This window comes from Pan paniscus, chromosome X, assembly GCF_029289425.2.
Source record: "Pan paniscus chromosome X, NHGRI_mPanPan1-v2.0_pri, whole genome shotgun sequence".
Taxonomy (NCBI): Eukaryota; Metazoa; Chordata; class Mammalia; order Primates; family Hominidae; genus Pan; species Pan paniscus.
In genome coordinates this window covers 29,288,656-29,315,686 of record NC_073272.2, presented here as the reverse complement: position 1 = coordinate 29,315,686, position 27,031 = coordinate 29,288,656, and the positions used below count along the sequence as shown (strand labels likewise).

The 27,031-nt window shown below is 35.8% G+C and overlaps 1 pseudogene; it reads right to left on the bottom strand.

Moving 5' to 3' along the window:
* Window positions 1-324: 324 nt before the first annotated feature.
* On the bottom strand, window positions 325-27,031 carry LOC100980539 (radixin-like; annotated as a pseudogene).

Below are 27,031 nucleotides of genomic sequence, written 5' to 3'. Positions count from 1 at the left end.
GTTTTACATTAAACATTTGTTTTGTTGTATTGATAGAATTTTCCAAGTGAATATAATACATAAAATAGAGAAATAGTAACTAAATGGGAAGAATGTTATATTTTTAAAAACCAAATTTTACATAAACATTGGAATTTTCTTTCATCTAATTTATCAATATTTTAATGCATCCTACATTTGACAATTTGGTTTTACCAATTTAATATTTCAAAAAAAGTATATAATTAAAATATCATAAGAAAAAATTTATTCACACATCCTTTTTCATTATTTTTTGAAATTTATAGATGACATGATAATTGTTCATATTTATCTTTAAAAAAATCAGATTAAAAGCCTTAAATTGGTTTCATCTCTGGCTTGGGCTAATTCTGAACTTAATGCCTGAAGTTGCTTCTTAACACGCGCATTTTTCTGTGTTTCTGTTACACGTTCTTCCTCGCTTCTATGGTTCATTACCCCTTCATTTGATAATTCAGCACTAGCCTCAGCATTATTCTCATCATGTTCATCATGTTCGTTTTCTGTCGGAGGAATGACTGGTGGTGGAGGTGGAGAGGGGGTAGACATCACAGTTTTTAACTCTTCTTTGGTCTTTTCCAAGTCTTCCTGGGTTGCAAAAGCTTTGTGTTGCAACTCAGTAGCTTCCTCTTCCTTTTTCTTCTTGGCTTCTTCTAGAAGTGCAATCTTGGCAGTGAATTCAGCAAGTGCTGCTAGCTGCTCCTGATTCTTCATCTGGTCGGCAGCTTGTTTTGCTACGGCAGACTTCGCCTCTTCAGCAGCTCGACGCTCCTTTTCAAGCCGCTCTGCTTCTTCTTTTGCTCGTTTTCATTCTTGATCCAGTTCTAGAGCTTTTTGAGTCTGTTCTTCTAGTTATTTCTGGGCTTTAATTGTCCGTTCTTCAATCTGTCTTAGACGTTCCATTAGCTCTTCCTTTTCACGTTCTATTCTTTCCTTTTCCTTTTCTGCTATTTCTCTTTTCTTCTTTTCATTCTGTAATTGTGCCCTTTCCAACTGCTTCTGATGTTTCCCCTCCCTAGCCTGAGACTTCATCTGTTGTACTTCAATAGTATCAGGCTTCCTTCTTCGCATGTATAGTTCATGGTTTCCCATACATAAGGCCAAAATCCCCTTATGGATTCTCAGATGAGGTGCATAAAAAACAAAATCAGGTGCCTTTTTGTCTATTGGCTTTATAGCAATTTTTTTGTCATTAAATGAAATATTTCTGATTTCACTCCAGGGAAAACCAATTTTAGATGTCAACTTGTCATCATGCTCATAAATATTCAGACTCAAAGCATCAACACCTAGCCACAATTCAGTTCCCTTTTTATTTTTATTCTTATATTTATTTTATTATTTATTTATTTTTTTTTGAGATGGAGTCTCGCTCTTGTCGCCCAGGCTGGAGTGCAGTGGCACGATCTCGACTCACTGCAACCTCCACCTCCCGGGTTCAAGCGATTCTCCTGCCTAAGCCTCCTGAGTAGCTGGGATTACAGATGCAAGCCACCAAGCCCGGCTAATTTTTTGTATTTTTAGTAGAGACGGGGTTTCACCATGTTGGTCCGGCTGGTCTCGAACTCCTGACCTCGTGATCCGCCCGCCTCGGCCTCCCAAAGTGCTGGATTACAGGCATGAGCCACCACGCCTGACCCCCTTTTTGTTTTTCATTTCAAAATAGTTGACACCATATATTTCTAGATCTTGTGCAATCTTCAGGTTTTCCATCATAGAATCCTCCCTTAGCATTCCTCTATGTTCTTCATGCCAGTTCTGTATTCTTTCTTCCCACTGTTCTTTTGTTAGTTTGTGTTGTTCTAATGAACACGCTGGGGTAGGATTCTATCATTAGCCAGGTAGCCTGGCTTATGAATCTCTTTATTATAACCTCCATACTTGGCTTGGACAGCATAGGAAGCCAAAAGAACTGCAGTTTCTGGCGGGCAATATATTTCATCCTTTAAGATGGCTTCTTAAACTTGCAAGAAGAGTCTCTGGGTTATTTCTTGAATTAATTCCTCAGAAACATCTTCAGGAAAGAATTTAGCTCTAAACTAGAACTGTAAAGGATTCACTTTTTTAACATCTTGCTGTGTCACCTTTTTATTTAATTTAAGCCGTGTAGGATAACCTTTGCTGTCTACATACTGCAGCCCAAAAAAACCAGACCTCACGCAAACCAACTGTTTTCACCATCTGGTCAAAAAGTTGTTTGCCAGTTGTATTGGGCACAAAATGATGTTCTTCATGCTGAGAATGTTAAAGCAGGCCGTGATAAGTACAAGACTCTGCGACAGATTCGACAAGGCAATACAAACCTGTGTATCGATGAGTTTGAAGCAATGTGAGAGCTGTTATTTTGCATATATGTTCTGCATAAGCTGAACCACCAACAGAGAAAAGCAGGCCTTTGCGGATACGATGGAATGCATCCCACCTCGCCAAAGCACTTATACCAGTTTGACTGTGCTAGCTAAAAGACAAATTTAAGGGGAGCTCTTCAACATTAAGGCAGTATGATATCATGCTTGGTTTTCTTTTTCTTTTGGTCCAGGGAATGGAGAATGGTGTTCCATTGCTTCCTTTCACATTCTTTCTTTTCTTTTTTTTTTTTTTTCTGTTGAAGGTTAACACTAATTAGCATGTCTGACAAATGCGTATGTGTGGTTTCAGTTCTATGTACATTTTAAATGATAATGGTGAACATTTTAATGGATTTCCCTTGCCTCTTCCATATTTAACCTGTATATATTTCCACATTCTCTCTCGCTCACATTTTCTCAGTGTGCCCTTCTCATATCTGCCATGCCCATAGCCATAATTCCACCATCATACATATCAGGCAGTGTTTAAAATGATGGTAAGCAGCACAGTAGACAGTCTTGGATCATTATGTAGAATATGGTTATGAATCATGAAAAAGATTAGAACATTTAATAATGTATGTACAGCTGGTGGTTAGTTTTTTTAATCCAAATTTAATTACCTAATTGGATATTTGACATTTGGTTATCTAATCACAGTCATCTTTAACAGCTACATTGATTGGTGTATTATCTCCTGTAATCCTTTGATGGCTTTTTTTGCCTACCATTTCACAGAGGTTTGGACAGCAGTAGTAGTTCCCTACGAGAGTTTATTGATGAAACAGTCTCTGCATGATGTTAAAAGTCTTGTTCTTTTATAGACTGATTTAGAAAAACAGATTATTAATAAAACAAAGTATACATTTGTTGGTAACTGATTTTAATTATTTTTTAAAACCTGGACCTTTCTGGAAGGGCAGCATATAAAAACGTCAGTCCTGAGGAGGGGATGACAATACTACCTCACTACTACACCTCTGATGACTGGTTGTTCAAACACAACGGAGTGTGTAAGCTATATGTTTTATAATTCATAACGATAGTCTCAATCATCGAGAAATACTTTTGAAATTTCATTTTCCCTCAGAATATCTTAAAGTGCCAAATGTTTAACTGCCTTTTTATTGAGCCAAACTGTGGGATTCTGATTTGTATTAAAATTGTAAGCTCCTCACTGGTATACTATCATCTTGGAGGGGTGTCGTATGGCTGAGGAAGAGTGAGAGAGAGAATAAGAGAGAGAGAGAGTATGTGTGTGTGTTTGTGTGTGTGTGTGTGTGTGTGAGAGAGAGAGAGAGAGAGAGAGATGCTAACCTTGTAGCATATGAAGAATGTCTGTACCTTGATATGAGAGTTACATAATCATTTTAGTATATTTGGTTTCTAGATCACTGTGCTTATTTTTTTCCAGTATCTAACTAAAAATACTTAAATTTGGTTTGTTAATTCTATTTTAGAAATTATAATTTTAGTTTATATTAATTTTCATTATATCTTACTGAAGAAATCTTTCCAGTTAAGAGGCTCTAATATTCACATGTTCTAATACTTTGTTTACTGTAAAACAGCTAAATTTGGAGATAACGTAAAGCCTTGTTTACTCTGTGGGGTTCAGCTACTTTCCATTTGGTGTTACACACTCAAATTTACATTTATCTATTAAAATTGCCATTTTATTAAACATTTTCATACACAGTAGATTCAAGTTGTGTCTGAAAATAACTCTTGTACTTTTTTGATTTTGCTGACTTTAAAAGGATTAATCTGGGCAGACATTATGAAAAAGAAAGGTTGCATTTAATATATTTTTTGAACTTTGTAGGACAAAACGTAGCTGGTTAACCTTGAAGTGACTGTTGTACCATAGTTGTGCACATGCTTCAGAATCCTATGGAAGAGAATGTTCCTACCTGCAGTACATCAAAGGAATGGATGGTGGACCCTTACTATTCATGTTTTGAAACATAAATGTTCACTTTAAAGCAATTGCCATAATACATAAAAACCTGAACTTTCATTGGATTTCCTCATTTTGAATTATGTACACTACCATAGCTTGAAAAATTATCAGATATATTTTGCTGTTTATGATCTATTTGTAGATTAGGATTAAAATGGATTTAATCCATTTTTAAGGCTGTGTGAAATTTTCTAAACAAGAACCATTTGCAATATGGATTTCCTTTTGTTTGTTTGTTTGTTTCTTTGAGACTGAGTTTCGCTTTTGTTGCCCAGGCTGGAGTTCAATGGCACGATCTCAGCTCACTGCAACCTCCACCTCCCAGGTTCAGGTGATTCTACTGCCTCAGCTTCCCAAGTAGCTGGGATTACAGGCATGCACCACCACGCCTGGCTAATTGCAATATGGATTTTCAAAGAGATTAAACCAATTATAACTTATCATTAGCAGTCTTGAGCACATGTTCATATAGTCAATGTAAAAATACACTTATGAGTATTTGGTAAATCCCAGTAGGCTTTGACCATTAGCATAATTTTGTGTTGTACAATTAAGTTACAATTACATCTCTAATTTTGGATAATATTCATTGGTTAACAATAAAGTGACAAAAGCTCATGCCAAAAAAGCCTTAAATTAATTGTAAATATTTATGGTGTACAGTATGATGCTTCAATGCATGTATATATTATATAACAATCAAATCAGGGAAATTACCGTATCTGTGACTTTAAACATAAATTTTTTGTGGTGGCAACATTCAAAGTCTTCTATCTATCTTGAAATATATGCTAGATTATTATTTGCTGTAGTCACCCTACTGTGTAATAGAACACCAGAATATTCTTCCTAACTGTAAGGTTGTACCCATTGACCAACCTCTTCCATTCCCCCTCTCCTTTCTACCCTCCTCAGCCTCTAGTAACCACTATTCTACTTTCTCAATCTATAAAATCAGCCTTTTTAGATTCCACATATGAGTGAGATCATGTGGTATTTGTCTTTTTATGACTGGCTTATTTCACTTCACATAATGTCCTCCATTGCTCATTTGTGTTGCCACAAATGGCAGGATTTCACTCTGTTTTATGGCTGAGTAGTATTCCATTTTGTGTGTGTGTGTATGACAATTGAGGGAAATTACCATATACATATATATGTGTACATATACACATTTGTACACATATATGTGTACATATACACATTTGTACACATATATGTGTACATATACACATTTGTACACATATATGTGTACATATACACATTTTCTTTATCTACTTATCTATAGATGGGCATTTATGTATTGGCTATTGTGAATAGTGCTGCAACAAGCATGGGAATGAAGATATCTCTTCAACATACTGATGTCATTCCCTTTTGATATATACCCAGTAGTGGGATTCCTGGATCATGTGGTAATTCTATTCTTAATTCTTTGAGGAACTTCCATCACCAATGGTGATTCAGAGTTCTCCTTTCTCAATGGCCCCACCAGCATTTGTTATTTTTTTGTGTTTTAGATAATAATCATTTTGACTGGGGTAAAGTAATATATCAATGTGGTTTTGATTTGAATTTTCCTTATGTTTAGTGATGCTGAACATTTTTTCATGCATCTGTTGGAAATTTCAATGTATTATTTTGAAAAATGTCTATGCAGGACTTTGTTCCTTTTTTTTTTTTTTTTTTTTGAGACTGAGTCTTGCTCTGTCACCAGGCTGTAGTGCAGTGGTGTGATCTCAGCTCACTGTAACCTCCATGTCCCAGGTTCAAGTGATTCTCCTGCCTCAGCCTCCCAAGTAGCTGGAACTACAGGCGCACGCCACCACGCCCAGCTAATTTTTTTATTTTTAGTAGAGACAGGGTTTCACCATGTTGGCCAGGATGGTCTTGATCTGTTGACTTCATGATCCACCCACCTCGGCCTCCCAAAGTGCTGGGATTACAGGTATGAGCCACCACGCCCACCCTGACTCATTTTTTAACAAGATTATTTAGTTTTATACTATTGAGTTGTTTGTGTTCCTTATATATTCCAGATATTAACCAAATACATAGTTTACAAATACTTTCTCCTATTCTGTAGGTTGCCTCTTCACTCTGTTGATAGTTTCCATTGCTCTGAAGATGCTTTTTAGTTTGATGTAATCCCATTTGTCTATTTTTGCATTAGGTGCCTGTGCTTTTGAGGTCTTATACAAAATATCCTTGCCCAGCCCAATTTCATGAAGAGTTTCATCTATGTTTTCTTTTAGTAGTTTCACAGTTTTTGTTTTACATTTAAGTATTTAATCCACTTTGAGTTGATTTTGTGTATGGTGAGAGATAGGGGTCTAGTTTCATTCTTCTGCATGTGGATATACAGTTGTCCCAGCACCATTTATTGAAGAGACTGTCTTTTCCTCCATGTCTGTTATTGGCATTTTTGTCAAAAACAAGTTGGCTGTAAATGCATGAATTTATTTCCAGGTTGTGCACTCTGTTTTATTGGTCTGCGTGTCTGTTTTTATGCCAGTACTGATCTGTTTTGTTTACTGTAGCTTAGTATATTTTTAAGTCAGGAAGTGTGATGTCTCCAGCTTTGTTTTTTTGTTTTGTTTTGTTTTTTTTGCTCAAGATTGTTTTGGCTGTCTGAGGTCTTTTGCATTTACACATGAATTTTAAGATTTTTTTTTTCTGTTGCTGTGAAGAATGTCTTTTTTTCTTTTTTTTTTTTTTTTTTTTTTTTTTTTTTTTTTTTTTTTAACAGAGTCTCACTCTGTTGCCCAGGCTGGAGTGCAGTGGCATTATCTCGGCTCACTGCAACTTCCGCCTGCCAGGTTCAAGCGATTCTCCTGCCTCAGCCTCTCGATTAGCTGGAATCGCAGGTGCCCACCACCACACCCAGCTAATTTTTGTATTTTTAGTAAAGGCAGGGTTTCACCATGTTGGCCAGGCTGGTCTCGAACTCCTGACCTCAGGCAATCCACCGGCCTCGGCCCCCCAAAGTGCTGGGATTACAAGCATGAGCTGTCATTGGTATCTTGATAACGACTACATTGAATCTGTAGATTGCTTTGGGTAATGTGAGCATGTTAATAATATTAATTCTTCCAATCCATGAACACGGGATATCTTTTTATTTATTTGTGTTCTCATCATTTCCTTTATTTTCTGTGACAGTATCTCACTCTGCCACCTATGGTGTAGTGCAGTGGCATGATCACAGCTCACTGCAGCCTCAACTTCCAGGGCTGAATCAATCCTCTCACCTCAGCCTCTTGAGCAGCTGGAACTACAGGTGTGCACCACTATGTCCAGCTAATTTTTTTTATTTTTTATGTTTTTGTGGAAGCAGAGTCTCATGTTGCCCAGGTTGGTCTCAAACTCCTGGACTCAAGCAATCCTCCACCTCAGCCTCACAAAGAGTTAGGATTCAATTTCTTTCATCAATGTTTTATAGATTTCATTGTAAATATCTTTCAGCTCCTTGGTTAAGTTTATTTCTAGAGGTTTTTTGTTGTTGTTGTTGCTATTGTAAATGGAATTGCTTTCCTGATTTCTTTCTCAGATAGTTCACTACCGGCACAGAGAAAAGCTACCACTTTTTAACCACTCTTGTCTTCACTTCACAGTTGGCAAATAGTTTTTACATTCATTGACTCCATTTTTATCTACATAAGTTGCCTATTAGATAGTTTGGACAGGTAAAATTATCGCCACTTTTACATTTTGGATAAATAATCTCAGGCACAAAATATATAAATGACTTTCCTCAAGGTTGCTATGCAATCAAGTGGCAGAGCCAGAACTTATTCTCCAGTTCAGATCTTGAATAGAAGGCCCTGGAACACATAGTTTATGTTTATAAATAGTTTGTTATCATAACACATTACCTTCTTTAAAGCATTGATAATTTAACTTTCTTCTAATTTATTAGAGCATGCAGTTTTTCTATTTTATTCAATTTAGTAAAATATTTCATAAGTGATAACTAAGATTTTATATGGAGCCAAACTGTTCTGTTCCTCTAATGCTTGGAAATATGAAATATGAACAGCTGTTTGAATGTACACATGAAAAATTTCAATCTGTGTATAACGGAAAATTCTAGTGATTCCAAGGATGAGATAATTAAATCAATTTACCTTTGCAAAGGGAAACTGCTCTGGGAATTATTTAAGGTGGTTAAATTGCCTAGCTTTCCCTCCACAAGCTGTCAACACTAAAGAGATTAAGACTTCATTTGCAAGCTTTATTTTTAATGTAAAATGACAGTAATTGACATTTTAAAACTGTATGGTACAGTACTCTACATGACACAAGCAGAAACTTGTACAGCTTTGGAGCCTAGCTGTTGTGCATATTTGCTCCACTTGTCTATTACAAGATCTGGGGTTTTTTAGTAGCTGAATCTTTTGAATATTATCTTCTCTATTAGAATGCAAAAACACTGCTTGTGATGATACTAAGGAAAATCAACTTAAGGACACAGAGTACACATTACTTCTGACTCCTGATCTTCCTTTAAAACTGAAAGAGCTAGTACTCTTGAAGTATAATATTCTATGAACCACTTGCCCATTTACATAATTTGCTTTTCAGTGCAAAGTATTAGGCCCTGACCCAGATTATCTCAAAGTGAATTGTCAGCAAGCCAATAAAATATTGAGCAGATGGATGTCATTTTTCAAAATTAGGCTTTCTTTGACAATAATCATTCTTGATGTTCTATGATAATAAGAATTCAGTAGGAAGAATTCATCAGGCATTTCCTTATGTAGACAGGTATATAGCTTACATAGAAACCAAAAGATGACTGACAAAAAGCAGAAAAACTGCTTCTAATTTCAAAAAAGAAATTTGGCTACATATATATATATATAGTAATACAGCTCCTTGAAGTCCAAGAAGACTTCAAGATATATATATATTCAAGATATATATATATATTTCTCTTTGTTAAGCATATTACAGAATCCTTCCTTTTTATTCTATATGTGAGTCTGGGAAGTTTTCATGCCCATTCTCAGTTTCTATGTATTGTAGTTTTGAAGGCATAAAAAGGTAATCGTATTTTATAAAGAACAATCTGCCTCTTCAATTAATGCCCCATGCTAAATTTGAAATTTATATCCTACACACCACTCTGGTTACAAAATAATTAATTTGATTCAGATGTTTAATTAAGCATGACAGGGAGGCTTTAGTTTTAAGTTAAGAGAGAAAAAATAATGAAAGAGTTGCCTTGGAAAAGCCTAGAGCATATTTTGCAGAGCATCTTGGAACAAACAGTTTTAACTGAAAGAGTTAGCCTATTCCTTTGATGACTTCATTAACAAGTCAAAATATTCAGACCCATGAGGCCTATGACAGAGAATACTCTAGTAGCTGGATGTAGGACACATAGAATTTGGGCTTTTTGATCAAATTTTAATAAATATATTTAATTAAGTAGGCTTTGCATGGGGAATTAAAAGAAAGAAAAGTGCCTCTTATTTATTTTTTGAACCAATGTTTCCTCATTCTATGTTAACTGAAAGGATCTTTTATTTATAGATATTATTATGACTTCCATAAATAGTAAATACATCCATTATACACATATTCACTTTCTTTTTGCTCTATTTTATTGTACAATCTCTTTTTATTGATGTTCAAAACGGTAATTAAAGCCAAGTCTTCATGTTTTCCCCTTTACTAACACTTACATTTTGTTGTAAGCAAAAGAACAAAAGAGTAAATCTTATCATGGTGATTTACTTGATTCTCAATTTTACTGACATTTACATCTGTACCCACATAGAATGGGAAGAAATAAGTGAACATTCACAGAAATGGCATAAATGCAAAGTTGAATTTTTAAAAATGCAATGTTCATTAGACAACCTGCAATTGTTTTCGTATTTTTTAAATTTTCATTTACAACAATATTTCCTGTAGAATTATAGTCACTATTTATAAGTCACAAAATGTCAAATTGGCTGACGAATGTTCTCATATCTCAGATTTACAACAATAGCTATGCTCAAAGTTGAAAGAGGTTTTTAAACAGACAGCAGTTTTATACAAATCCTTACAAATAACTCATGGATACAAAGTCAGGTGCTGAACTTCGTTTAATAATATTCAACTGAGGGAAAGGAGGGAAATCCATGGTAGTCACACAGGTACATGGCATGATGTTGAAATCTCAGCTCTGGGGAAGATGTTTCAAATCCCAAAGTTTCTGATTTTCTCACATGCTCTATTTCTCCTCTCCAGCCCTCCTAAAGGCCAGTGAAAAGCCACCACTGTTACTAGTGACAGAATGTTGTATCTATCACCTAATATCTGATAGAAAAAAACCACTTGAACTATTGTTCTATTGACACAGTATTCCTGATATAATAGTAGGTTGTGTGACCATTCTCTATCTATCTTCAAAAATGTCTTAGGATTTGAATCTAGTCCAATCTTACTTGCAACATTAATTCAAGGAATTATGGGTGTGTATTGGATTCTATTAAGTCCTTCTGAGTACTGGGAACTAGACTAAGCACCTACACTTCATTGTCAAAGTGGTTTATCAAGTAATGAGTAATTAGTATTGATGAGATGCAACTGCACCAGAAAATAGATACTAATTTTGTACTCTGAAGGAGCAATGTGATTAGCAAGGTACAAAAGTCGAAGAGACTTCAGAGCCACTGAGTTTCTGGAACTGAAGTGGTCAGTGCCAATCCAATCTCATCTAGTATGAGACTTAGCCTATTCCTTTGATGACTTCATTAACAAGTCAAAATATTCAGACCCATGAGGCCTATGACAGAGAATACTCCAGTAACTAGATGTAGGACACACATGTTCTAAGGATGGAGTGACCGGGGCATGGGAATTTGTGCTTATGAATCACAAAATGATGATTATGTTGTTGCTGTGCATGCTGTGTTGCTGTCTGTCCTGTATTCCTTCTTCAAATTAATAAACTTTATGTTGGGTAAAGTCTAACATGTCTCATGAGTTTGTCAATCCGGACTTAGTGCACTCTCTCTGGTTGATCAGAGTGGACACTGTATACATCTATTTCACTGAACTTCTACTTCATATTAAAAGTGTATCTTTGGCTTTCCCATTTGATTCTAGTTTTTCCTGCTTCTCATGTTATTCTTTTGTTTCAATTCGAAAGCCCCTGCTCCTTCTCCCATCCCTTAAACTTGTACATTTAGCACTGAAGTGAATAGATCAAAATTGTTAGACTTATACACATCTGGATTTGCATCCTAGCTTTGCAACTCAAGGGCAGTTTTAGGTGGTGAAAATTAGTTAACCTTTGGAGTTTCAATTTCTTATTGGTATACTAGGTCCTATATATCTCATAATTTTATTCAAATTGTATAATACATATAAAGTTATTTTGAATGTATAAATGGCTTAATGAATGAGAACAAACCAGTAAATATGCTTACATGAACTTATATGTTGCAAAAATTAAGAATAACTGCCATCTATCTTTGTATCTTACAGTACCTGAGGTGGAGGGGCCCTGTATCTATTAAGGATATATACTGTGTCATATATTTACATAGATTATATTATACAAACTGTCAGTATAGACACTATATTCATTTTATATAGGAAAATTAGAAGCTTTGAATTTTTTAATACTCTGAACTTTATTAAATATAATTGCTAGGAATTGAGGGCAATTTATCAATTTTATCAAGAGCATTGTGTCAATATAATCCTAATTAATTTTCAAAACAACTCTGTAATTACTGTTATTATCCCATTTCACAGATGAAAGAAGTGGATATTTAGAAGAATTATTAGCATGTAATGGAGCAAGTATTAAAATTCAAGTGTGTATGACTCTAAAGTCTATAATCTTTTAATTAATAATGCTGCTACAAATGAATTCAGTGACTAGAACATAATATGGAAATAATATATATTTGATGAATGACTACATAACACTTTTATAGTTTGCGCTTTAGGAGTAATATGATTTTATTCTCATTCTCTAGTGGGGGTGCCACTTCAATCAACCTGTGGATGACACAAAAACATCTGGCTGATATTCCAATCACTTTATATTAACATTATTTATTATAGAGAGTTTTCAGCACCTTGAACCCCTAAAATAAAATTCAGAATGTCCTGTGTTTGTCTAAGACCAGGTATAACAAGGGAAAAATATTCTGATTTTACATGTGAGATTTTTAAGTGCTTCTTTTGGATAGAGATGAAACTGTTATTTTAGTGAATTATATTTAAAAACACTGCTACAACATTGATTATAATATCTTGAAGAGTACAAAAATTCAAATATTTCAGGTAAAATAGGATAGTAGACAATTACGTTACAGAAAAGTGTGGGAGGACAGAAAGTAGAGTTTCTTTTATTGACATAGAAAACTTTGAATGATGTAACAAAGCCAAAGATAGATGTTTAAAAAAGATTGTATAAGACAAAGGGAAAAAAAATGCTATTTGTCATAGGATGAATTGTGTCCCCCCAAAAGATATATGAAGTCCTAACCCTAAGCATCTTGGAATGTGACATTACTTGGAAATAGAGTTTTTGCTGATGTAATCAAGTTAAGATAAGGTAATTAGGATGAGCCTTAATCCAATATAACAAGTGTACTTATAAGAAAAGGGAGAATCGCTTGAACCCGGGAGGCAGAGGTTGCAGTGAGCCAAGATTGCGCCACTGCACTGCAGCTTGGTGATAGAGTGAGACTCCTTCTCAAAATAAATAAATAAAAAGAAAAGGGAAATCTGGACACACACACACACAGAAGAATGCCAACTGAAGACAGATACATGAGAGAAGACAGCCATGTGAAGATGTGGTAGAGATTGGAGTTATGCTGCTACAGTGAAGAAAGGCCTAGGGCTACCAGAAGTTGAAAGAGGAAAGGAGGAATTCTGACCCAGAGGCTTCAGATAGAGTGTGGCCTTGCTAATATCTGATTTCGAACTTCTGGCCTCCAGAATTTTAAGACGATAAATTTATCTTGTTTTAAGTCACCAAGTTTGTGAGACTTTCTTACAGCCACCCTAAAAACTAACACAATATTTAAAAAATCTTGTTTGTAAAGAAAAATATCTCTACACTTATCTTTTCATGGACCAGGGTGTACAAAGTTCTTTTGGAGTGGAGAGTTGTGAAACTCTCAATTTGCACTCTGTAAATATCTTAACATGGGTATGTTCTCATTTTTGACAAAGATTTGAAGTGAGAATGAAAATTTTTTCACTGATTTATAAATGTGTGATAACATTTTTCTTTGTCTTCAATGATAAATATTTTTTTCTCATTGCTCTGTTTATTCGAATATTGATCTACTAAGAGCAAAGAAAGGTTATGCTAATCTATATATTCCTCTGAATTACCAAGGTTAATTCAGGCCTTAGCCTCAGTTATTTGATGATTCTTTTAAATTCACATTTCATTTTGATGTGTGGTCCTGACCAGAGCATATGACCAGAGCACAGTGGTTTAAATAGCATGAATAACTTCTTTGTGTAAGTTACTTATTGCTGTGTGACAAATTACCCCAAACTTTGATGGCTTAAACCAACAACATGTATTGTCTCACAATTACTGTGAGTCAAGAATCCAAACATGACTTAACTGGATCCTCTGGCTTTAGGCTGCTCTCAAAGCTGTAGTCACCTACAGACTCAACTGGGAAGGATCTGCTTCTTACTATATGTGTGTGGTTGTGGCAGGATTCAGTTCTTTGTGGGCTATGGGATTGAAATTCCTCATGAGCTGTTGGCCCAATTTTTTCCTTGTTTCCCTGACATGAGGACCTGTCTTTAGAGCATCTCACAACATGGCCATTTGCTTTATCATCAAAAGGGCAAGAGAGAATAACAGCAAAATATACAGTTCCAGCAAGATGGAAGGAACAGTCTTTTGTAACCTAATCGACTAGTGACAACCCTTCACTTTTGTCATATTCTGTTCATTAGAAGAAAGTCACTAGGTTCAACCCATATTCAAGGAAAGGAGATTGCACAGGGATATGAGTACCACGAAACAAGGATCACTGGGAGCCAAACCTACCATACTATTGTGTGATCAAATGATAAATATGCCTAATATGATTAAATGATGATATATCTATGTATTGAAATAAAAGATAAACAATAAGAAATAGCTTTTCATAAACTGAAATCAGTAAGTAGGTATACTTTCCTTATAGAATACTTTTTAATAAGTAATAAAGGAATTACATAAATTGCAATGAAAAAGTGAAAGAGACTGAATAAGAATTGCAGGTTGGAATTCTGGCAAATCACGTATCAATGCCAAGTATTTAGCTGTGAGTTTTATATATTCTGTATTGGATGAGAGCAAAAGCTTTTAAGTCATACATCTATGGGTTCGTATCTAGGGTCAACCACCACTTACCAGTTGTTTTTTCATCTGTAAAGTGAGGGTCCTAATTCCTACACATCAGATATTTAAATCTGACCTCACATATAAGGTACTTAGCCTGCTTAAATAATTTCATGAGTAGTATTATTTTTAAGATGATCATTTGCTCTATAATAAAAGACTTGGGAGAATGGAGCTATTTAAACAGAGGAGGTGTTTTCATATCAGTGAAAATAACTATTAATGTCAGGAGTAACACTGGGCAGAGGTAGAAGCCTCATTTATGTCAAACAAAGATGCTAAAAATCATTATACAGGAAAAAGTTCTGCCAGAAACTGAAACAAAATGGAGCTTAAGGTAAGGACAGGGAACAAATTTGGGGAGTTGACAGTTCATTCAGGTGTAAAGAGATAGAATCATGAAATATTGTAGTGATCCTGACAATGATGTCTTTCTACCTAGGGACTGGTTTTATTGATGTTCAAATACAAGACAGTTTTTGGCCTATTTCATCCTAAATATTCACCTTGAAATCAGGTAGATTGTTTGCTACCATGAGTCAGTCCAATTTTTCATTCCTCCCATATCCACTCCATGAGTGGTTTCTTTCAATGGTAAGAAGTGGAACAAGGGGGATGCGATAAAAATTTGGAGTGATGAGATAGTGCCAGAAAAGGACTTCTATCCATTTCCCTTCAAATGTTTCCCTTATTTTGTTTTTCATGGACTGATTGGCCCATGGACGTAAGACATATGGACATGGACATAAGACTGATTGGCCCATGGGCATAAGAACAATAAGTACACATGTCCTACTATTTGTCAGGCATATTCATGAATAACATGTGTACCATATTACTTATGACTTTATGAGTCAGTGAGTATATCATTTGTATAAAAGCGAAATCTGAATATGAGAGGAGTTAGGAGATATGCCTAAAATCACAGAATTTGTCATTAACAAATATTGGGATTAAAAATAATTTTTCTTGCTCCAAGGAATGTGAGTTTCCACTACAATCCTTGTACTTATAAAATGCTAGAATTAGGGTCAGATTTGACTGATTAAAGAGATAACCAAATCGTTTAGGTTAAAACAATTTTATTCACTTAGCGTTAATTTGCATTTGATTTATATGTGTTTCCATGTTGCAATTTTTTCCACCCAACACAATGTAATTAATATCACACACTAATTTTTGCAACTTGCATGGCAAAGCCAGAAAATTCAAATTTATAAGCACCATCAATCACCAGGTTGATGTTTCCTTATGTACAATACAATAAAGAAGAGAATGTCATCATATTCTTTTTAATTTCTGAATATGTTAAAACTCTAAAGAAAATAAATTACATTTTCTCTTTTTTATATGTCTAGTGTGTTCTTTTAGTAAAACCACGAATGAGGAGTCTATACTTGTATTTAATCTTATAAAATGGCAAGGTAGGTAACCCACAAGCACATAGTTACTGGAGCTAAATAGATAAGCTAAAGATAACTAGAATAGCTAAAACAAGTCTGAGAAAAGAAGTAGCTTAGAGGACTCATACTACCTGATTTTAAGACTTGCTATATAAATATAGTATGATACTGAGAGAGATAGACACATAGATAATGGAACAAAACAGAGAACAAAAAAGTAGACCCACACCAATATGTCCAATTGATTTTTTTTTGCAAAAGTGAAAATGCAATTCAATGGAGGAAGGATAATCTTTTCAACAAATGGTGTATGACATCCCTAGGCAAAAAAATAACCTCAACCTAAACCTCAGACCTTATACAAAAATTAATTCAAAATGCATCACAGACGTAAATACACAAGGTAAAACTATAAAACATTTAAAACAGAACATCAGAAAAAAATTTATGACCTAGAGTTAGGCAAAGAGTTCTTAGACATGACACCAAAAGCACAATCAATAAAAGCAAAAAAATGGATAAATTGGGCATCACCAAATTAAATTTTTTGGCCCTGCATATATCCTGTCAGTAAGATTAAAAGAGAAGCCTCAGACAGGGAAAAAATTGGAAAATCATATTTCTGACTAGGACTATTTAAAAAATATATTGGGAACTCTCTGAACTCAACAGTAAGAAAATGAAAAATCTAACAAGAAAATAAGCAAAGGCTTGAACAGACACTCCACCAAAGGAAATGTTAGACATGGACTTAACTGACTAATGAAACAGAAGATGAGGATTTCTAGAAAATATTTGTTTTACTGATATGGGCACAACCCTCTTCTTTCTCCTCTTTCTTCATATTCCTGCTCAGAAAATGTATGCAATGTATGGAAGTACAGTATCCACCTTGAAATCAGAAAGACAAAACTCACTTGATTAGGATGGTGGACCAAGAAGACAAAAGGAAACTGATACATTGATGATATCAAGTTATTGTTTCCCCTATATTTCCGAGTTATTTCCCCTATATTTAGAGTTAAATTTCCTCTATTTCCCTTGAATATCTTTCCCAAAACTGTAGAAAATAAATACATTGGCAATGTGAGTTTTCTGTATTGTTTGAGAACATTCAATTCTGCTATAGGGGACAAGAAAACAAATGGAATAGATGAAACTTACATGAAGTTTTAAACATAGATTTTAAGTTAAGCAAGTAGCTTATGAAACTAGGTGAAGATCACAGAATTTGTTAAGAATCAATAAATAAGCGTCTTATAAGCCATCGGCAAATTGCATAAGATGTGTTAACTTTAGATATTAACTTAGTAACTGGTTGAAGAGTCCAACCCCTGGTAAAGAACACATCTGTAATTTTTCAGGTCTACCATAGGCAATTATAAAGGCTTTACCTGAAAGGCCTTGCTGGGGAAAGCCCCTCTCCTAACATGAGACTTGCTACACATGCACAGCCAATATCTTTTTTTTTTTTTTTTTTTTTACAGAGTTTCACTCTGTCACCCAGGCTGGAGTGCAGTGGCACGATCTCGACTCACTGCAACCTCTGCCTCCCAAGTTCAAGCAATTCTCCTGCCTCAGCCTCCGGAATAGCTGGGATTACAGGTGCCTGCCACCACGCCAGGCTAATTTTTGTATTTTTAGTAGAGAAGGGGTCTCACCTTGTTGGCCAGGCTGGTCTCGAACTCCTGACCTCAGGTGATCCACCCATCTTAGCCTCCCAAAGTGCTGGGATTACAGGTGTGAGCCACCGTGCCCAACCATATTGCCATTTTTGAAGGTAGTTGCAGTCAAGGTTTAGGCCCTTCTGCAGGTCATGCTCTTTCACATATTTATATTCCTTGCCCCAGTGCCTTCATTCGGAGGTCTCCTTATCTATGGCCTTGGGCAAAGACCTTCTTTAGTCAGCTCTGCCAAGGCCTCCTTATGGGGGTATATAGAAGGGAAATCTTGAAAACACGATTCTCCACTATGACTCAGTACTCAGAACTTTCCACTCAGCCCTTCCCCCTTGCTTCCTCTCAACCCCATGCCAGGGTCCATAAAACTGGAACCTTCTGTCCCAGGCTTCCTCAACAGTGAGATGATGCCCACATTTACTCCCATTCACCTGACCTTTGATTGGTGTGCCAATCACGGAGAGTTGGTGATTTCTCCAGGTTTGATCTCTTGCTTATACCATCACAGGAAGCGATTAAAGAGCTTAACTCTCATTTTGGGCTTATTTCTCTAATCAGCTACTTGGACACCTAATCAGACACCTCAATGGTCAGCACTCTCTTTCTCAGCTCAGTTGAGCTCCTAGCACTGGTAAAACATATACACATGGAATATATAATGGAAACAAGAAAGTTACTTATAGATAGAAAGGGATGGAAAGGCAAAGTCATAATCATGTCGAATTTGAGCTCATGTATGTGTCATCCCTAAATCAATCACCCATCGGTCACCCAGTATGGCCCCATTCTGGCTCCACATGACATCTCCTTAAGCAACACACACACACACACACACATACACACACACAGCAGAGGAGGGGAGGACAAGAGGTGGAGGAGGAGGGGGAGGTAGGACGAGGAGGTGTGGGGGGCAGGGAGAGAGAGAGAGAATGCCTCTTTATAAGGCTAATTGGTGAGCTCTAGCTGATGGCCAGGTATATGTATCTGTCCTTACATAGCTTCTATAGAGCAAGCATGTATTTGTCACAGGAAATTTCTTTTAACTCATTTACTCAAAACTCAATGATTGTCCTCATAACCAACTTTCAGAGGAAAGGAGATGCAGTAGAGATAGAGAAAGGCATATGAACATTGCGCAAACCATGATTCAGGCAGCTTCTGAAGGTGGAAAGCCGTCGTTCCTCTCCCATTTCATATCAAAAGTATCTTAAACAAACTCCCTTCTCTCAATGTTAACTCTGTTATTTAAATTGATTTACTAAAATGTGATTCAGGGACCATAATTTGGTCTATTAATCTTTTGCTTCTATGGGACATCTGGTAAAGCTAGCCTGGTATGTATGTGGATGCAACTGTTGCACCAGGGCTATTTCCCAGGTAATAACAGTTAATACAAGAAACTTTCCTTTGAGACTTATCTCGTTTTTATATGTAGAATATTAACTGCCACTCATTAAAATTTTTTCTGCAGTTACGGTTTTAATAAACGTTTTAGCCCAAAAGTAAATTAGAAGACTGTGTTTCTCTCCTAATTCCCAGGCAAATATATTGAATTTTGCTCTTTTCTTGAAATGTCCAGGTTTCAGATAATCATCGTCACAAAAACTGATATATCTACTACTTGGAATTTATGTCAAAGCCCTATGTGACATGCTACATGACCGATCTGTGAAAATTCCAACAGTGTATAAAAAATTATTTCCTTTTCTAAATACTATTTCTCTCTCCTTTCCTTTATTTCTCTCAATAAATGAAACAATAATTTATATGATCTGTATGTTTCCTATTTTTACCAATTGGTATATTGATTTCTAAATATTGATGCTTCCCTTGATTGCTTAATTTTAAATTTCTTGCTGTATTTGTAGCAGATTATTGAGGCACAAGTCTTTTAATTTTTGGTGGATTACACTATTTTAATTAAAATTTGTATTACGAGACAATCGTAGATTCACAAGTAGCTGTAAGAGATAATACAGAGACATCCTATGGTCCCTTTACCTATTTTCCTCCAATGTTAACATCTTGCAAAACTATACTTTAGAAGAACACATAGAGGAAAAAGCCCATGAAATTGGATTTGCCAAGATTTCCTGTATATGGTATCAAAAGCACAGGCAACAAAAGTAAAAATACACAAATTGGACAACACTAAACTAAAAAATTTATCCACACCAAAGGAAACAATCAACAAAATGAAAAGGCAACCCACAGAATGTGAGAAAACATTTGCAAAGCATATATCTAATAAGGGATTGATATGGTTTGGCCCTGTACCCTCCCCCCACCACCAAATCTCATGTTGAATTGTAATCCTCAGTGTTGCGGGTGGGACCTGATTGGACATGATTGGATCATGGGGGAGAATGTGTCCCTTGCTGACTCATGATAGAGTTCTCAGGAGAGCTGGTTGCTTAAAAGTGTGTAGCACTTCCCCCTTCGCTCTCTCTCTTCCTCCTGCTTTGCCATGTGAAGAAGGCGCTTGCTTCCCCTTTGCCCCACTGCCATGATTGTAAGTTTCCTAAGGACTCCCAAACCATGCTTTCTGTACAGCCTGCAGAACTGTGAGTCAATGAAACCTCTTTTCTTCATAAATTACCCAGTCTCAAGTAGTTCTTTATAGCAGTGTGAGAACAGACTAATTCAGGGGTTAGTATCCAAAATATACAAGAAACTTATACAACTTGATAGCCAAAAAATAAATAACCTGACTTTAAAAAGGCAAAAGACCTGAGTAGTCATCTTTCCAAAGAAGACATACAAATGGCCAACAGGTATATGAAAAGGTGTTCAACTTCACTAATCACCAGGGAAATGCAAATCATAACCACAATGAGATATTACCTCATAACTATGAGGATGGCTGTTATCAAAAAGTCAAAAGATAACACGTGTTGGTGAAGATGTGAAGAAAAGGGAACCCTTGTACACTGTTGATGGGAATGTAAATTAATGCAGCCTCTATGGAGAACAGTATAAACATTCCATAAAAAATTAGAAATATAACTACCATATGATCCAGCAGTCCCACTCTGGAATATATGTCTAAAAGAAATAAACTCATTATTTTGAAGAGATTTCTGCACTCCTATGTTCATTGCAGCATTATTCACAATAACCAAGATATGGAATCAACGTAAGAGCCTGTTGATGGATGAATGGATAAAGAAAAGATATACACACACACACATATATAGTGTACACACATACACTGGAATATTATTCAGCCTAAAGAGAATGAAATCCTGCTAGTTGTGACAACACAGATCAACCTAGGACATTATACTAAATGGAATAAGTCAGACACAGAAAGACAAATACTACATGATCCCATTTATATGTGGAATCTAATAAAGTCATACTCAGATGCAGAGTAGAAGGGTGGTTACCAGGAGTAGAGGATAGGGGAAATGAGTAGATGTTGGTCAAAAGGTACGAACTTGAAGATATGAAATGAACAAGTTCTGGAGACCTAACATACAGCATGCTGGCTATAGTTAATAATAATGTGCTGTATGTTTGAAATATGCTAAGAGAGTAGACCTTAAGTATTCTCACCACAACAAAAAGAGTAACTACATGTGTTGTTGATGGCTATGTTAATTAGCTTGATTGTTACAGTACTTTTACAATATATATGTACAGCAAAACATCATGTTGTACACTTTGAATATATTTTATTTCTTTGTCAATTTTACCTCAGCAAAGCTGAAAAAAGCACAATGAGATATCACCTCATACCTCCTAGCATAGCCATTATCCAAGCAAACAAATAAACAGAAAATAATTGTTGGTGAGGATGTGGAGAAATTGGAAGCCTCATGCACTGTTGATGGAATTTTAAAATGGCACAGACACTATGGAAAACATTCTGGTGCTTCCTCAAAAAATTAAAAATAGAACTACTACATGATCAAGTAATTCTTCTTGTAGTTATACACCCAAATGAATTGAGCAAGGTCTTGAAAAGATATTTGCACACTTATATTTATAGCAGCACTATTTACAATAGCCAAAAGGTGGAAGCAATCCAGTGTTCACTGAGAAATTAATGAATAAACAAAATGTGATATGTATATATACACACACACACAATGGAATAGTATTTAGCTTTAAGAAGGAAATAAATTCTGACATATGCTACAACATGGATGAACCTTGAGGACATTATACTGACTGAAATAAACCAGTCACAAAAAGACAAATTCTGTATGATTTCACTTACATGAATCAAATTCATAAAAACAGAAAGCAGAGGCCGAGTGCAGTGGCTCACGCCTGTAATCCCAGCACTTTGGGAGGCCGAGGCGGGCAGATCACGAGGTCAGGAGTTTGAGGCCAGCCTGCCCAATATGGTGAAACCCCGTCTCTACTAAAAATACAAAAATTAGCCGGGCGCGGTGGTGCGCGCCTGTAGTCCCAGCTACTCGGGAGGCTGAGGCAGAAGAATCGCTTGAACCCAGGAGGCAGAGGTTGCAGTGAGCGGAGATCGCCCCACTGCACTCCAGCCTGGGCGACAGAGTGAGACTTCATCTGAAAGAAAGAAAGAAAGAAAGAAAGAAAGAAGGAAAGAAAGAAAGAAAGAATAATGGTGTTTGCCAAGGGCAAGAAGGATGGGAAATGGGGAAATGGGGAGTTTTCTAATGGTACAGAGTGTTAGATTTGCAAGATGAAAAAGTTCTGGAGATTGTTTGCTCAATGATGTGAATATATTTAACACTACTCAACTAACACACTTAGGAATGATTAAGAAGGTACAGTTTATTTTATGTGTTTTTCATCATTAAAAAACCCTATAGTACAATACCACAACCAGGATCTTAGGAAACCAACATTGTTACAATCCACAGTTTTACTTATACTTCAGCAGGGGCGAGTGTATTTAATTCTGTATAATTCTATCGCGTGTAGCTTCATGCATCTACTAAGAATCAAGATACAGAACAAAATAATCATCATAGATATCCCCTATTTTGCCTTTGCATAAGCACACCCACCTCCCTCCCAAAGAAGCTTCCCTCAGTTCCACAACCTTATCTCACTCCCATGGAAATCACTAATTTATACTCTCCTCCTGAAACTTTGTCTTTTCAAAAGGTTAAAAATGGAAACTTACAGAAAATAACCTTTTGACATTGGCTTTTTCCAGGCAACATAATTCTTTAGATACGTATCCAAGTTGTATGCATCAATAGATTGTTCCTTTTCATAAATGGTAACTTTCAAGCCTTTCCAGTGAGAACGAAAAAAGTTGCAGTCACTTTAACAGGAAGTTTTTCAGTTTCTTAAGATGTTAGTCATTGACTTAGCATAGCACTCAGCCATTACAAAACTAGATTTCTACAGAAGAAATGTGAAACATACATCCATCTAAGACTTGTAAGTTAAGGAGCGTAGGATCATTATACATAATAAGTAAAAAGTGGGACGATGGGGGTGTCTTTCAAATTCTGAATGGTTAATCAAAAGGTGATTTGCAGACAGAAAGGGATATTGAGAAGAAACAACGTTTTGATACATGCTGCAAGACTAATGATCCTCAAACACATGCAAGCGAAAGAAGCCGGCCAAAAAGGACCACATATGACATGAATTCCCTGTATAAGAATTTTCAAGAAAAGGCACATCAATAGAGGTATAAAGTAGATTAGTGATTGCCCAGAGTTAGAGGTAAGAAGGAAATGTGGCAGTGAACAGGAACAAAATTTCTCATGCAACGACATAATTTCTAAAAGTTAGATTCTGCTGAGCGTTTCACAGCTTGGTGTATTTACCAAAAAATCATGAAATTATACATTCAACATGAGCAAACATAATGCAAATCATCCCATTAAAGTTTTTTAAAACATCAATTGCATTTCTATATAATAACAATGTATAATCTGAAACTGAAATTGAAAAAAATTACCATTGTCAATAGCATGAGAAGGAATAATTGATTTAAAATTAATATCAAATGAGGAAGACTTGTACACTGAAAACTACAAAATATTACTGAAAGTAACAAAAGATGATATAAGTAAATGGAGTATCATTCCAGATTCATGGATTCATGACATGGCATACATATCAATACTCTCAACTAGATGTACAAATTCAAGGTCATCATTTTCAGAAAAGCTATTATGCAAATGACTAAGACACAGGAAAATATGCACAGGAAATACAAATTTAAAAGACAATGTTAACCACTTTCACACAGAAAAATTGAAATAATAAAAACCACAAGAAATAAGTGTGGTCAAAGACATGGAGTGAATATCATCCTCACAAAGTTGTGATGGGGAAGAAAATTATAGAAATAATTTGACAATTTCTAATAATGCTAAAAAAGTTGTCTTATAGGAAACAGCAAGAGCACAACTAATAATACATACAAAAAAATGAAAACAATTCCCATGATAACATGTAGACAAAGATCACAGCAGCATTATTCATGATATCTGAAAAGAGAAACCGCTGCATGTCCTTCAACTGGGGATCAGACAAAAAAATAAAATGTATATTTATAAAGTGCAAAACAATATTATGGAATACAAATTCATGTTAATGGATTAGAAAATTCAATATCGTGAAGATGCCAACAGATTTAGGTATACCTACAGATTCAAAAACATTGCTATTAAAATCTCAGCCTCACTTTTTCAGAGAAATGGAAGAGCTGATATTAAAATTCATATGTAAATGCAAAGGTCCTAGGAGAGCCAAAACAATCTTGATTTAAAAAATAAGTGAGAGGATGAAAAATTCACAATTTCAAAACTTAGTACAAAGGGACAGTAATCTATAGGGCACAGTATTGACACTAGGATGGAAATGTCAACCAATGCAACAGAATACAGAGTGCATAAATACATCTATTTATTTTTGATCAATTGAGTTTTGACAAAGATTCCAAGACAATTCAATATAGAATGTTAATCTCTTCCACAAATGATACCGGGACATTTGGATATCCATATGCAAAGAATGAATATAGAACTTTAGTTTAACCATGACACAACCATAGATAAAAAACAAAAAATACATATAAAGGTATATGCCAAAACTCCAAAACCGTAAGAATAAAATAGAGCAGTACGTCTTTGAGCCCCTGAAACATGCAATGATTTCTTACAAAACACTGAAACAACTCATGCAAAAAAAAGGATCAGAATTCCAAAATTAAAACATTTTGACCTTCTAATGGCCACATTGATAAAGAGCAATAAAATTAATATAAATAAAACTATATTTGCAAATTATATGTGAGGTAAACAATTTATGAATATAAAGAACCATTTCAATGCAAAGAGAACAGAACTAAAACTGTATGCAAAGGATTTGAGTAGACATTTCACTTAAGAATATACCAGTTGTGAGCAAGTCCAAGAAAAAATGACCAATAGCATATATTTTTAAGAAAATGCAATGACAAATGCCAAGTCATAACCACAAAAGCACAATTATTTTAAAAGCACACATGCACATACTCTTAGAGCATAGAAAATAACAAGTATTTTCAAAGATGTGGAGAAACTAGAACTCTCATATCTTTCTGGTGGAAGTGAAAAATGTAGCCACTTTGGAAAACAGTCTGTCAGTTTCTTAAGATATTAAACTATTAAACATCAACTGTGCATAGGATTGAACAATAGCAAGAGTCTTTTTTTAATTTTTATTTATTTATTTATTTTTGAGACGGAGTCTTGCTCTGTCGCCCAGGCTAGAGTGCAGTGGCTCAATCTCGGCTCACTGCAACCTCCGCCTCTCAGGTTCAAGCGATTCTCCTGCCTCAGCCTCCTGAGTAGCTGGGATTACAGGTGTATGCCACCCTTCCTGGCTAATTTTTGTATTTTTAGTAGAGATGGGGTTTCACCATGTTGGTCAGGCTGGTCTTGAACTCCTGACCTCATGATTTGCCCACCTTGGCCTCCCAAATTGCTGAGATTACAGGCATGAGCCACTGTGCCTGGCCGCAAAAGTCATTTTCTATACAAGAGAAGTGAGACAAAATTCCACCCAAAGACTTGGAAAGTGAAGGTTTATAGAAGCATTATATGTAGTAACCAAAAAGTGGAAAAATTTGGGATGTCCTTCAACTGGTGAATGGATAATCAAAAGTGGTACATAAAAAGAAATAGGATTCTACATTAGAAAGGAACAAAATTATGAGACATCTTACAGTGCTAAACATCCTAAAAAATCCTGCAAATTAAAGAAGCCAGAAACAAAAGCCCACAAACTGCAGAAAAATCAAATTAATACAAACAGAAAATAGATTAGAGGTCACGTTGCCAGAGGCTAAGGGTGGGAAGCATGAGGATGACTACTAATAGATTGTAGGGTTTTCTTTCCTTTTCTTTTCTTTTTTTTTTTTTGAGATGGAGTTTCAGTCTCCCAGTCTGGAGTGCAGTGGTGCGATCTCAGCTCACTGCAACCTCTGCCTCCCAGGTTCAAGCGATTCTCCTGCCTCAGCCTCCCGAGTAGCTGGGACTGCAGGGGAGCACCACCACACCTGGCTAATTTTTGTATTTTTGGTAAAGACAGGGTTTCGTCACGTTGGCCAGGCTGGTCTTGAACTCCTAACCTCAGGGGATCCACCTGTATCGGTCTCCCAAAGTGCTGGGATTATGGGCATGAGCCATTGCACCTGGCCTAGAATGTAGGGTTCTCTATGCAATAACAATTCTAGAAATTACCTCTTGGTGAGGTTTCACAACTGAGCATATTCATTTAAAATTGTTGAATTGTACATTTAACATGGGCAAACTTTATGATGTGTAAATTATCCCATAAAGGTCATGTGAAAACATCAATCTCGTTTTAATTTAATTTAATTTATTTTAGACAGGGTCTTGCTGTGTCACCCAGGCTGGATTGCAGTGGTGTGATCACAGCTCACTGCAGCCTTGACCTCCTAGGCTCAAGTGATCCTCCCACCTCAGCCTCCCTGAGTACATGGGACTATGGGCATATGCCACCATGCCTGGATAATTTTTTTATGTTTTTTTTTTGTGCAGACAGGGTTTCACTATGTTTCCCAGGCTGGTCTCTAACTCCTGGGCTTAAGAGATCCTCCCACCTCAGCTTTCCAAAGTGTTGAGATTACAGGCGTGAGACACTGCACCTGGCCTAAATGTTATTTTAGACTAACCAAAAAGTTAATAATAAAAAATATAGAAAACAACAAGTGTTTTCTCAGGATGTGGAGAAACTGGAACTCTCATACTCACCTGGTGGAAATGAAAAGTTACAGCCAT